General features: G+C 35.3%; 1 protein-coding gene across 1 annotated transcript in view; it reads right to left on the bottom strand.

Annotated features, from left to right (window-relative positions):
* The window catches only part of Gycalpha99B (guanylate cyclase 1 soluble subunit alpha 2), a 174,572-nt gene extending 161,183 nt beyond the window's left edge, over positions 1 to 13,389 (bottom strand). Inside the window, 1 exon segment of the mRNA XM_023161878.2 lies at positions 13,159 to 13,389. The gene's annotated coding sequence lies outside the window, so the exon portion shown is untranslated.
* Positions 13,390 to 13,913: the final 524 nt, after the last annotated feature.

Raw genomic sequence — 13,913 nt, 5'->3', positions numbered from 1 at the left:
TATTTATGCAAATATCTCTCAAGGCAAAACATTTCATCTATCTGTTTCGAATGGAGTGTCATTGATGGATCAATATAATCAACCTGCTGTTGGTTAACATTTTTATTCTGATTAGAACTCTTTTCAAAGATATTTTTAAAGAGCGTTTTGTACTGAGTATTCAATTCACTTTTTCATTTTTCACCTACCTACTCAAAATCGGAGATACTGTTTATTGTCTCTGTCAACAGTACGCTGGAAAGCTTTCTCACACTTACTTCAAGTAATCTCTCCATCATTTACTGATGTTTTGAAGTAATTTCCGGTCGACATATTCTCCAAGAACTGACCTCTTCGCTACACACGATATTTCCAGAACATGCTTTCCTAGAGTGTGTTGCCTACACGAGTATCGATTCTCTGCAATATTTACTTTGTACTATTATGACATGACACAACCGTAGGAACAGAAACACGTATATGCTCATAGTATAAGTTCATCACTTTGTTCTCCCACACAAGAATACCCTCTTGTATGGATTCTCACAGTATCTGAACTCCTTCCTAATTGGATATGAAGGTTGTATAAGCGTTTGTATTAAGAGAAATCATTCAATTATATGTGTCTACATTCATTTGACCTTTTTTGTAGTGGTGTTGGAGTGTGTAGATGTATACATTCAACAATAGTAATGGAAAATTATTTTATTACAAAGAGATACAATTGGAAGAACAATTGGAAGATGACCGAATGACAAAGAAACATGGAAAATCACAATGGAAATGAATACGTGATATAGAATTTGAATTATTCTTATGAAAGATTCATTGGCGAAATGTTTTCGGTTTTTAATTGAACATAAAACATATTTATTTTGATACATATAGAAAACGTGGAACTACGAAGGATACAAAAAAAATCTGTATAATAAAGGGCAAACTGAAAAGTGCATCTCAAAAAATTACTGTGTATCAGTAATTTTGTCTATGAAAGGTTCAGTACTTCCAATACAGCGGACATTTCGAAAAAGAGACCTTCTTCGTTATCATAACCGGCAAATGTGCTTTCGAATGCGAACTTTTTCGAGAATATTTTTATTTTTTCATTCGAAAAATATTCATTTCTCACCCGCAAGTTGAAATTTGCTGTACTATGACATTTTCAAGTGCAAACATTTCATTGTCCTCAGAACCTATATGAAATTTTAGCACTATAAAAAAAGAAAGTTTTTGGCTTTCTACTTTTCCATTCTGATACAAAAATTGTGGGAATCTCCCAAAGAAAGGAAGAGAGAAAACAATTAAAAAAAATTACTCTATTCAAAGGTGTGTAGATCATGCAACAAAGTAATTTTCAGCTACACACTGGAAGAGAAAGCCTACTTGAAACAAATACTTTCATAAGAACACTGAATTATACAAAAAACACGTATTTCTACTCAGTTTTTATTCCAAACATCTGTTATGGAATTGAATCAGATATCATTCACAGAACTCCTACACAATATACTAAATAGAAGAGGTGAAATTCAACTTACATGGAACATTGTCATCCTCACTGGTAGAGGAATGACATTTGATCAAATCCCAGTCAAAGAAATCTTGTTTAAATTGAAAGGGTTACATTTTTACTAGGAGTTAATTTTTGGAAAAGAGAGTTTGTGCATGATCTACACATTTATGTACAGAGTTTCTTGTTTTGAAATTGATTGTTTCCTTCCTATCTCTGGGAGACTACTACTTTTTTGTATCAAAATAGAGAAGGGGAAAACCAAAAACTTTTTCCGAAAAATCAACCTCTCCTAAAAATATAACCCTTTCGATTTATACATCATTATACTTTCGACATTTCCACCCTGAACCCTGCTTTTTCAAGCAAGTTGCCATCGACCACTTCAAAATAATGGACGGCTTTCAACCAAAGGCACCAAAGCCCTTTGGTGTATCTTCCTTCGATTTATTTCGTCTAACAAGCTGTATTCCTCGAAATAATAGAGTTCACTTCCCAGATCCAGCTTTCGGTAAGAAATATGAACCCTTTGTAATGGGTATTTGAATCTCTATAAAGGAACTATTCGAAGACGTATATTCCACTGAGGTCTTGTTGCTCGTCGACAAACAAGGCTATGTGTTCTACATTACGAACAACAATGAGTTTCATGTGAATTGAAGCTAGATAATGGTTCGTATCACAGTAAAGTTTCGAATTAAGAGCTTCAGTGGGAAAAGTCAGAATACCAATCATAACGCTAATTAAGCGGGATGAAAAAAGGATCCTACAATTCAGTACATTTTGAGAGGTTGAATATTTAATGGTTTTTTCCATTAACATTTCGAATTCATTAAAGTGAAGCAGTTACTGCAATAACAGTGATTAATTTTTTTATGGTCATCCGAATTTAGTGTCGCTTATTCAAAAATAGCTAACTGGGCGAAGTTAGTACCGTCTGAGAATTAATAAATGTTGTGCTGTACTACCAGTTGATTTATATTTAATTTTTTATATTGTTCGTCAAAGACGAAGTCGGGCCATACTTATGTGAATAGTATTGCCAGGTTTTCTGTTCAGCAATAGAAAAACTATCAGATTAGGTCATTGAAAATAATACTTACACCTACAAAACACTAACGGTTACCAAAAAATCATCAGCATACAAGACTGATAACATACAAGCTAATATGTGGATCATTTCCAAATGTTCGTATAGAAAAAACGTTCAGAAATTTCAGAACGAGAGTTTCAGAACACAAAGAAATTTTGAACTGAAGATGACCAAGTCCACCTATGCTTACCACCTTTCCAAGAATAACCACGGTTAAGCAAGTTTATCGAATTGGATATTGGCATGTCTATCAAGTAATGTGTTAGTGTCAAAATGGTTTAGACTTTCGCGGCTGAGGTTTTCAGTGTCACTGTTTTTTGAGTTTGAAAGCCGTGGATTTTTGGAATTTCTTCCTGACGTTTCGCTGGCGCGAGTGGTTATCTTCTTCAGAGATTTAATCATCATGGCTTGCTGTCCGATGACTAACTTTTAGGCTTCGTAAAGCGTATTTATGCCTTATCAGGTAATCCGTTGTATTGGTACCTGTATTTGTACCTGTACGTGTACCTGCACTTGTACCTGTACGCTTTACGAAGCCTAAAGTTAGTCATCGGACAGCAAGCCATGATGGTTAAAACTCTGAAGAAACTAGCCACTCGCGCCGGTGAAACGTCAGGAAAAAATTCCAAAAACTGATTTTCACTATTTACAATCACCCAGCAACTATTATAGAAAGTGAAGTGATTCAACTTCTGAACAGTAGAACACTGCGCTCCTCTCATGCGATTTCTTCTTCATCTGCAGTGAATTGATTGGCAATATTCCACTGTTTCCTTGCTTTCTTTCATTCTTTCTGCTCGCAGCATTGTAAATTACGGAAAACTTTGCTCCAAGCAAAACAGCTGCGCCCCCCCGACGAAGCTCCTGTTAACTATTGATAGGAGTAGCCTGGCACTCGAGTGAGAAATGTCGGTCATTGAAAAATAGAAAAAGAGACCGGACTATCTGGTGCTGCATCCTTTGTTATAGAATTTTGGTTGAATGTGTAGAATTTCCGGATGTCATGTGAAATTGTGAATGTTTTCTATAACTTCTCAAGTGGTCCTCGAATCTCTGGTTGAAACTGCGGCCAGTTAGGCCTATATATAAGGCATTGCAGTCTTCGCACTTGAGCTTGTAGATATTAGATTTTTGAGTTTGTTCCGTGCTGACTCACAATTATTATGAACGAAATAAAAGAAGTAACGAATGATACCTCGCATCACAAAAGTATGCAAATGAACAAGGCAGAAAACAAACGGATGAAGAAGTAGCGAAAGAATTCAATTGATATTTCATGAATATAGGTGGAACCATGTCAAACAGAATAAATAAATCAATATCTCCCCTATAGAAAACATTAGTAACAGAAAATAAAATCATAAAGATAATATCTGGATTGGAAAATGAGACTTCTCTAGGACAAAATCACGGTATCCTTCATTGAAAAATATCACATTCATCCCATATAACTATTATGCTTTCTTCTGAACTCAATTTTCCTGCCTGGAAAGATCCCTTTAAAGAATCCAACACAATTCCAAATCATAAAGCTGGAGACAAACAAAAAATGAACAACCGTAGACCCATAACAGTTATAAACAATTCCGCAAAAAAATTTGAAGAATGTTCAAAAAACAGATTAGTAAATTTTTTTGACAACAACAAAATCATTTTCAACCCCCAATATGGATTCAGGAAGAACATATCAACAGAACAAGCTGTTTTTGAACTAACAAATAATGTATTCAACTGCTTTCAAGATCAGAAAAAATGTTTAACTATATTTTCAGACCTGACAAAGGCATTTGATACAGTCGAGCATAACATACTCTTTCAGAGATTGGAGAACGTATGGTAAGAGACCTTGCATTATATTTATTCATAGATTATTAATCAAACAAAATACTGAGAGTAAAAATGAATGATTTTTATAGTGATCGACTGTCTTGGGTGCCATACTATTTCAACTGTATGTCAATAATACTCTAAACATTAGAAATTTCGAAGGAAATTCAACGTCTTACGCTGATGATACGGCTGTAGCATTCGTAGGTGAAACAAGGAATGAAATATATGAAAAAACAGGAATTGGCATCACACAAATTGCTTCTTGGCTCAGTACTAACTTACTGAGCCTCAATCTAGACAAAACAAAACTCATAATTTTCTCCTCTACGAAAAAAGATCAACCAAAACAAACAATACTTCCTATTCGCAAATCAACTTGCTCAGAAAATTCTCATTGCTCTTGCCTAGAAATAAATAAAAAAGAATCAACTAAGTACTTGGGTATAACGATTGATCAATCACTATGCTGGATCATCTGTATCTGTAGATTAGGGAGGGTGAGTGTAAGCCCACCGCACTTAGGGCATATGTGACTCATTGTACATACTCCCGAGGAGTTGTCTCCCTACGTCATCGTCCATCCTGTTTTTTCCAGGAAACATCTAGGAAACATCTCCGTTATATCGGCAGGTGTGGGCCAATACTCGCCAAACACACTCTCTTATTGATAACTCCGGACACTCGCATAGGACATGCCTGGCAGTTTCATCTTCCTGTTCACACATACTGCATAGAGGTGTGTCCACTGGCCCCGTATTGTTGGTGTTTTCTCAGTTGACAGTGGCCACTTGGAAATCCCACTGTTAAGCGTAGATTTTTCCTGGCCTTCGCCAAATATTTCTTCGGCGCCAGCTTCCCAGGGTCGTCTAGGGTGATCTTGATAAGATTCCATCCTTCGATTCTATCCCATCTCTTTAGGAATTGAGCTTGGGTGTTACGTTTGGCTATTTCCACAATTGTCGAAGTCATCAGGCCGTGGGTGTCACTGGGTCCTAAAATTCTTAGTCCAGCCGCTTCCTTGACTGGAGAGTCGGCAATGCGATTACCTTAACTCCTGTCGTACCCACTTCAGGATAATGTTATTATCTACAGAGGCTTTGGTTACATCTTGGTGGCACTCTAGTACTAGCCGTGAGGTAACACGTTGTCTGTTCAAGGCTAATATGGCTAGTCTACTATCAGTGCAGATTGTTATGTTTTCGCCAGAAATTCCTTTCCTGGTTATTTCTTTAGTGGCGATTGAGATACCAGCCAGTTCTGTTTGAATCCTTAGGCTTAGTGATCTGTAGTACACTCCACATCCTGAGCCTTCTTTGGTTTTTGAGCCGTCTGTATATATGTGTATTGCATTTGTAGCATCTGAATCTGTGTTCTATTATATTTGTATTTTGTAGGGTTTATTACACATAAACCTGGACTGCCTGCAGTAGAGGTTGCGCAGTGAGCGCTTCTCGCCATAGGCGACCCATTGACCCATTGACCCATTCCTACTTCGAGGTTTACACCAGCCGTGCGCAATCGTAACATGGTCAATAACGCAACCTCATTAACGTCCAGATCCAGAGGGGTTAGACCAGTAATTGATTTCATCGCAGTGGTCAGTGTTGTTCTCATGGCTCCTGTGATGTTTGAAAATAGCCAATCGCTGTATTCGATATAATTTTTGGATGGCCGTTGCTTGTAGAACTTTCGGTCCCCATGCAATGGCTCCGTATGATAACATAGGTCTTATTATTGCAGTGTAGATCCAGGTGACCACACGGGGTGAAAGACCTCGAGTCCCAATTGATATATATATTTCAAAAGACTTTTATCTCAATATATTTTTACGAAAATCTCGAAGATATTCAACTGAGTCCTCATATGAGGAAACTGACCTATTTAACATAAGGAAAATATACCTCTAAGAATGCTTACTATGGGCGATAAGTAAACCCATTAATATGACCTTTCACATGCAGAATACACGCATGATGGAAAGCCAAGTTATTATTATACTCGTACCACGATGCAGATTGACCCACAACCAAAAATTTGTTACCTACATTGGTCCTACACTATACAAACAGCTACCTACATATATAAACAATATCAATAGCCACAAAAATTTAGGAAAGAAATAAAACTATTCGTTTCAAACCATTATAATTACCGTAAAATTATCTTGAAGAACGACTGAATCAGAAACCTCCATCAGTGTATACTCTTCATTGATCCACTACATCAATATTTATATCTATATATATTCATATAAACCTACATATTATTATGTTTCTCCTCAAATTGTTTTCTAAAACTGAGTTTCCTCTCTAGTTAAATTATTAAATTAGTGCATCAGGACACAATACAAGCTTAGCTCAGGTGACTTAAGACTGTGAGGAATAGAATATCTACATCTACATCGTTTACTTAATATGTACTTATATTAACTTTGTGATACAGATATCGAACTGAATAAAAATCTATCTATTTCTCAAATTAGCTCTCCGCTCGGAAAGGTTTCTGATTTTAAATCTTATAAGACAACATTGGAGATATTTTTGAGAACTTTCGAAGATTACCCCATTTCGAAAATTACGTATTCTTCGACACGCCACTGATACAGTTCAATCCCTGAATATTTTCATCACCTTTTGCTGTCACTATACGAGTTTTATACACGTTATTATAAGGAGGCTTTCTGATAGCAATGAAGTCTACAATAATCCTCGTGATTCGAAACATCTGCGCTTCCCCTCATTATTTCATAAAGGAATTAAAGGACACCATAAAATAAATCACTCTCAACCGAGTAGGATTTGTCGTATTTACTACCGCCCTGTCTTGGGAACAATAATTGGGAGAGACGAGCATTCTGCTGCAAACTAAAGCCTTTCCATTTCATTTTTATCCATGGCGTAATGGATGCGACCGCTAAGGCTTTTAAGGAGCTTTTTCTCATATCTTCGAAGGGGAATTGGGTGTGACACCAGCTATGAGTATACTAGTCGAATAGCATGACACTATGATCTAGAAAGAGGATTAAATGAAACATCTGATTGAAAGGTATAGATCAACTGAAATGTTTTTGAGGTCTGAAAGGATTTCTGGAAAATCTAACAGAAATAAAATCAATCTAATGACAATATCCAGAAGAGAGAAGAGAGAATGGATATCTCGAATAATCCTCTCTACTATGTGAAAACGTTATAGGTTTTCACATTGTGAAATGTAACAGATATTCACCGTGGCTAATTCCACGAAAGAGACTCTTGCAAGTTTCCTCATGAAAGAAATTCCTACAGATGCTTCTTGTTTTTCGGCAGCAGAATTTGCTCTAATGATCACCAAGAGACCAGTTTTAGAATAATTCACCTGGTCAGTTCATGACAGATCTAGTTGAGATAGAAGTGACGTCTAGTACTCATTTGATTCCACTAACGCTTCACTGATAATACCAAACCTTCATCGGAGACAAGAGCCGTTTCAACCACGATGAAGTTGATATATTTTCACCTGAAAAGCGAACCCCTAAACAAAAAAAAAAACCACCCCGTGTACCAAAACTTCAACATGAGGTTGATCAGTATGACCACTTCTATGATGAATTTTTTGCTAAAATTATTTCAAATCTGCAATAAGATACAGAACTTATGATGCACTTAGTTGATTCAGATCAACTGAGTTGTCTTTATGAAATGAAGCAAATATATTAATCTAAAAGTACCCATTTCAGTTTCTCTACCATTTCAGGTAGAAGAAAAAACCGATTGTTCAAACTACGTAAACTCTTCAATAACATCAGATTATCATTTGTCAAAACTCCATGAGTATTTGAAACTTCCACTTTCGTCAAAAAGGAGAATGAATAAACTTTGGGGATTCTTCTGTATCATTGACAATTTATTTTATCAGATTTCTGAGAACGATTTTGTTACTTTTCATCGCATTTTACATCAACAGTTTTGTTGTTTCGTATATTCCAATCGAAGTTTGAACTGGAACCTCCGGTGAAATAAATCCAAACATCAGAACTGCAATTCTCTTCTCTACGCACATTTTACCAATCAACAGGAGAAGAAGTAACCTGGAAAAAGCGTTTGTTTTAGATTCCTTCTACGACAAAGGTTCCAGTTACACCTTTAATAACAGTTACTTGCTTATTGAAATCGTATTTAAGCATAATCTACATGAAAAAGTATCAAATCATATATCTCTTTCAAGACTGGTTTGGTTGGAAATGGTGGTCGTTCCTCAGTTGATTTCGGTAGATATGTATGTTCTTCAGATTATGCAGCTCACTTTGATTCTGATGTTATTCTTCCACGTTTTTTGAACAATATCGTCTGAAAAATCTACAGTTTGAGCTTTCAGAACTATGAATACCAATATGATGAATATTTCTTGTATTGTGTGTATTTTCTATAATGTTATCCATTTTGATACTGAAGAGTCTCAAGGCAAATGTCTTAAGGCAAAACATCGATGTATACCAGTGTGTATGACAGTGTTCCATGTAAGTGTAATATGTTACCATTCATTTAAAGTACAACTCATGTGAATGATATCTAATTTTCATTCCACAACGAATGTTTGAAATACAAACTGAGTAGAGGAAAGTATCTTCTGTATAATTCAGTGTTCATATAGAAGTATTTGTTTCGAAAAAATTTTTTCTTTCGTGTAAGAGAGAAATAGTTAAAAATACTTTCTCTAATTTTACGATTATTAGTCACACACTTTGTGGAGAATATTCAAATTCAGCGCTGATCGATAACTTGTTTTATAAATGGCTTCTAGGAAATACGATGCAAAGTAAACTGAGTAAATAAAAATGGGCGCCCTTGATTGCAGCGGCCATTAGAGAAGTTGTTAAGCCCTTCCGTTTCGTTTAATAATCAACTGCTTTCACACTCTTTTATATAACGTAATGGCCCATCATCAGAATTGAAGTATCTACTTGGACGGTTATTTTTATAATGGATTGGAGTTGGATTTTATTGTCACTTGAATCGAAACTAGGTTACGCTTTTTTGTATCCGTTTTGAACAATACGATTCAGGAATGTAGACGCACTTTCAAAATCGAGAGTTTTCGACCAATTTTTCATGATGCCTACTGTGAAACTACTAAGGTGAGATATGTGATGGAGTTGACCGATGCTTGATGAAAATCAATAACGTATTCGATATATAGTAGCTTTTTTAGGCGTTTAGGTGCTAAGATAGTATGAGGTGAACAGTTAGGGCAGAAAGTAAACGGTATTTGAAAAATGCAACGAAGGGCAAGGGTGGCATAGATGATTTTGATCCAGAAAAATATAAAATATATTCCAACTTCATGAATCTTACTAGAAAATACTCCTGCTAACGGAAAATACTGAATCAGAAAATGTCATGAAACTGTATTTTTGTATACATAGGCATTTTTGTGGATCTATCGGAAACAATACTGTATGCCACGAGAGTTTACTATAAAAGTCTACTCCTACGACATAAGTGGTCCTACACACTAATTGCAAGTTCAAATTTACATATATATATATATATATATATATATATATATATATATATATATATATATATATATATATATATACTGAAAGGTCTACCATAGGACAACATTTGAAATGTTAATTGAAGTTTCAGGGCATACTACGATATTTTTTCTTAGTCGAAAATCGGGATTTTTAATTAGCGATTTTTTTATTGACAAAATCACTACGCCACTGGATTCAGAGTGCCCCTAAATAGGTGTGACCAAAATTTCATGAGAACATATTCATTATTAACAAAGTTATGACAACTCAAAAATTCGAAAACTCACACAGCTAACAGTTACAATAAAGTGCCGCCAGGTGAAAAAAAAAACAAATAGCGTAAATATTTTTAATGAAAATAACGGAATTACATTCACAAAATTCAACTAACAATGAAGCAAAAAATGTTAATGAACGTAACTAATAAATAATTATTGAAATGTTTCGATTCAGTGCAACAATTAATTCTAACTCATATTCTAGTAGACTCTACTAATCCACCAAGTATTTCTATACATGTGTCGTAGCGCTTACGAATGTTTCTGATTACGTTTCTTATTTCGTGAGGGCTAATATCTGCACATACATGTCGAATTCTTGAGCGGTTTTTGTAAACCTTTTGTGTGAAAAGTCCCCAAAGAAAAAAGTCCAAAACTGTGAGGTCTGGAGATCTGGGTGGCCACTCTATAAACGGACTACCACGGCCTATCCATCGGTTTGGAAAATGTTCGTTAAGCCATTGTCTCACAGCTATGGCATAATGAACTGAACACCCATCTAACTGGACAATTAGATTTGATCGTTCATTGATTGGCACCTCGTGAATAGCATTCCAAAACTCTGTGTTTAAAAATTCTAGAAACTTCTACGCATTAATGTTTTCCTAAAAAAAGAAAGGACCAATAATTCGTTCGTTCAATATTCCACACCAGACGTTGACTTTTTGAGAATACTGGCTTTTACAGTTTATTATCCAGTTAGGATTATCCGCTGCCCAATAGCGACAATTCTGTGATGACACTACCCCATTTGTAGTGAAAGTGGCTTCGTCGGTATATAAAATATTTTTTAGGAAATTACTATTGTTTAAATATTCCCCTTGGGCCCATAAACAATATTCCAGGCGTCTTGCTTCGTCGCTTTCTTGAAGTGTGTGTAATAATTTTGGCTTGAAAGGTTTAATATTCTTCGCCTTGAGACATCTCCGAATAGTTTCTCGTGGAATATTCAAATCTAAAGTGGCATTCCTTATACTGGCATAAGGATTATATCCGAAATAATCTAAAATGATTTGATCATTCCTGTCATTCCTGTTTCGTCTTTGTACAGGATTACTTTTTAACATCATTTTTGATGCTGCACTAGTTTCATTGAATATTTTATTTATTTTATTTACTGTACCGCAGCTAATACGAGGACGATCTGGATGTCTCTCATTAAATACTCTACAAACCTCTCTAGCACTTCTAACGTCATCTCCCGAAAGGCGTACAATTTCAATTTTCTCTCTTACGCTCAATCTTGCAGCCATGACACAAAATAATTCGAAGAACTGTAAGGTGGATATTGTTGACAATAGTACACTTAAATCTTTCACAAGTGTCAAACTGTAATATCATTTCCATGACAACTAAAATTTAAATTGAAATATAAGGTCTTAGTTTTAGTTAATTTGCGTGAAAACTTGAATGTTATTCCGTTATTTTCATTAAAAATATTTACGCTATTTGTTTTTTTTATCTGGTGGCACTTTATTGTTGAAATCATAAAAAAAATATTCCCACGGCTATATCTGTTATAGGATGTTTTTTGTGACTGTTAGCTGTGTGAGTTTTCGAATTTTTGAGTTATCATAACTTTGTTAATAATGAATATTTTTCCATGAAATTTTGGTCACACCTATTTGGAGGCACTCTGAATCCAGTGGCGTACTGATTTTTTCAATAAAAAATCGCTAATAAAAAATCCCGATTTTCGACTAAGAAAAAATATCGTAGTATGCCCTGAAACTTCAATAAACATTTCAAATTTTGTCCCAAGGTAGACCTCTTAGTGCTTGACATTTCAAAAAAAATTATTGAAATCGGTTTACAACTTTAAGTTTTGTGTGACCCATTAAAAATGGGTCACACTGTATATATATATATTTAATATCTAGAAAAGTTAATGCAGTTAAACTGCTGAAAAATAATTCCATGAAAATCAAAAAATGAATAGATAAGTACTTTTTTGATCATTCCCATTTTGATTTCAATTTAAGAGCCACCAGTAGACAGCTGTTTCAGCCTATTGGGCATCTTCAGTATTGGGCAGGCGGTCCTCGACTGAAGACAAAATGAGATGACCCAAGTTAACTTGCCAAGTTTTTTGACTTGGGTGTCACACCAATAGGTGCTTCCACTTATGTTTCGCTTGCGTTTACGCAGCTTTTTTTGTCAAGTACTTCCTTGGTTTTTTCTCATTTTGTCTTCAATCGAGGACCGCCTGCCCGGTACTGACGATGCCCAATAGGCTGAAACACAGCTGTATACCGGTGGCTCTTAAATTGAAATTAATATGGGAATGATCAAAGAGTACTTATCTATTTATTTTTTGATTTTCATGGAATAATTTTCCAGCAGCTTGACTACATTGACTACATATAAAAAAAAAATATATAAATATATATATATATATATATATATATATATATATATATATATAGATATATATATATATATATATATATATATATATATATATATATATATATATATATATATATATATATATATATATATTTGTCAATTACAATTTATTCTTGGACAAAAAGTATATCTATAATATCTCATTATTCTCCTGAAAAAATAATGAATTTGTGAATATTTCAAGTCATTCTGCACTTAAATGAAGTTGACTTGTTCTCTTGTATTTAAATACGTATATCACTGATTTTGATGTGATTTTGAAATTATTAGGTACCGAAATCTCTGAATATATTCCAAATATGAGAATCAGTGTCTATTGTGAATCAATTGGAGACACCTCAAAATGAATTTTTGAAATAAGTTCAACAAGGTCTTAACGAATGATGTCATAGCACGAATGCTATTTAACTAGTATTCCATATACACACTGTTATAGTAAACACACTGGACTTTACAAAACTTCTCTGCCATCAACCGAAATAATACCCTCCTCCTCCTATTACTCCCTATCGTGTAATGAACCCCTATAAAAAATAATAACCTTCTCAATAACCCTAGTTAATCATCTCCAGCCGGTCCGGACACCATTAACAGCGGGGAACCTCGTAAAATTCCTGCCAGTAAATTATCACGTGTGTGTTAACAGAGGCCCGTCACGCGATATCCTCGAGATGTTCTGCTGCGTGATTGCAGGATCGCGACGTGTTTACCACTGAGCACTGATAGCGGTCCGAAGCGACGCGACGTCTTCTCCATCGACGACGCTGGCGCAGTCGAGCGTCGACGATCAGTTAGCAAAACACTCCGGGTAATGTGCACTGCTGAGGCTGCAACGTTTTTTATGTTTCGATAGGCGGAACACACCCACATATGGATAGGTTTATCCGTGTAATCGCGGAGAGGGATGTAGCGATATTTTCCGCGTGAGAAAATCATGTTTGTCATGTCAAAGATGAATACGAAAATCATATCACGAGAAGTTTCTGGTTCGTATGAAGACGTCGACGGGCAACACAAATTTAAAATTTGATTTTTTTATAAATGTAACCCCACATTCACATTCTTGGCTTTGAATTCGAATTCGGATTTTTAAAATGGAATTATAACAGCAAACTCGAAATTTCAACAGCACTGGAAAGCTGTTAGAATGTCACACATCAAGACAATTAACCAGCCAACTAATCAAATACGTGAAATCATCACATCAGCCAAGGGCGAAAGAAATCCTCTGACATTCGGCGGTGTATACTCTATACTCTACTCTTGTGGCTCGGTTTACATTGGAACTACCAAAAG

Source organism: Leptinotarsa decemlineata, unplaced genomic scaffold, assembly GCF_025532065.1.
Source record: "Leptinotarsa decemlineata unplaced genomic scaffold, Ldec_3_MD MMD2_tig00026328_RagTag_RagTag, whole genome shotgun sequence".
NCBI classification, from domain to species: Eukaryota; Metazoa; Arthropoda; class Insecta; order Coleoptera; family Chrysomelidae; genus Leptinotarsa; species Leptinotarsa decemlineata.
This window is presented reverse-complemented; position numbering and strand designations above follow the sequence as displayed.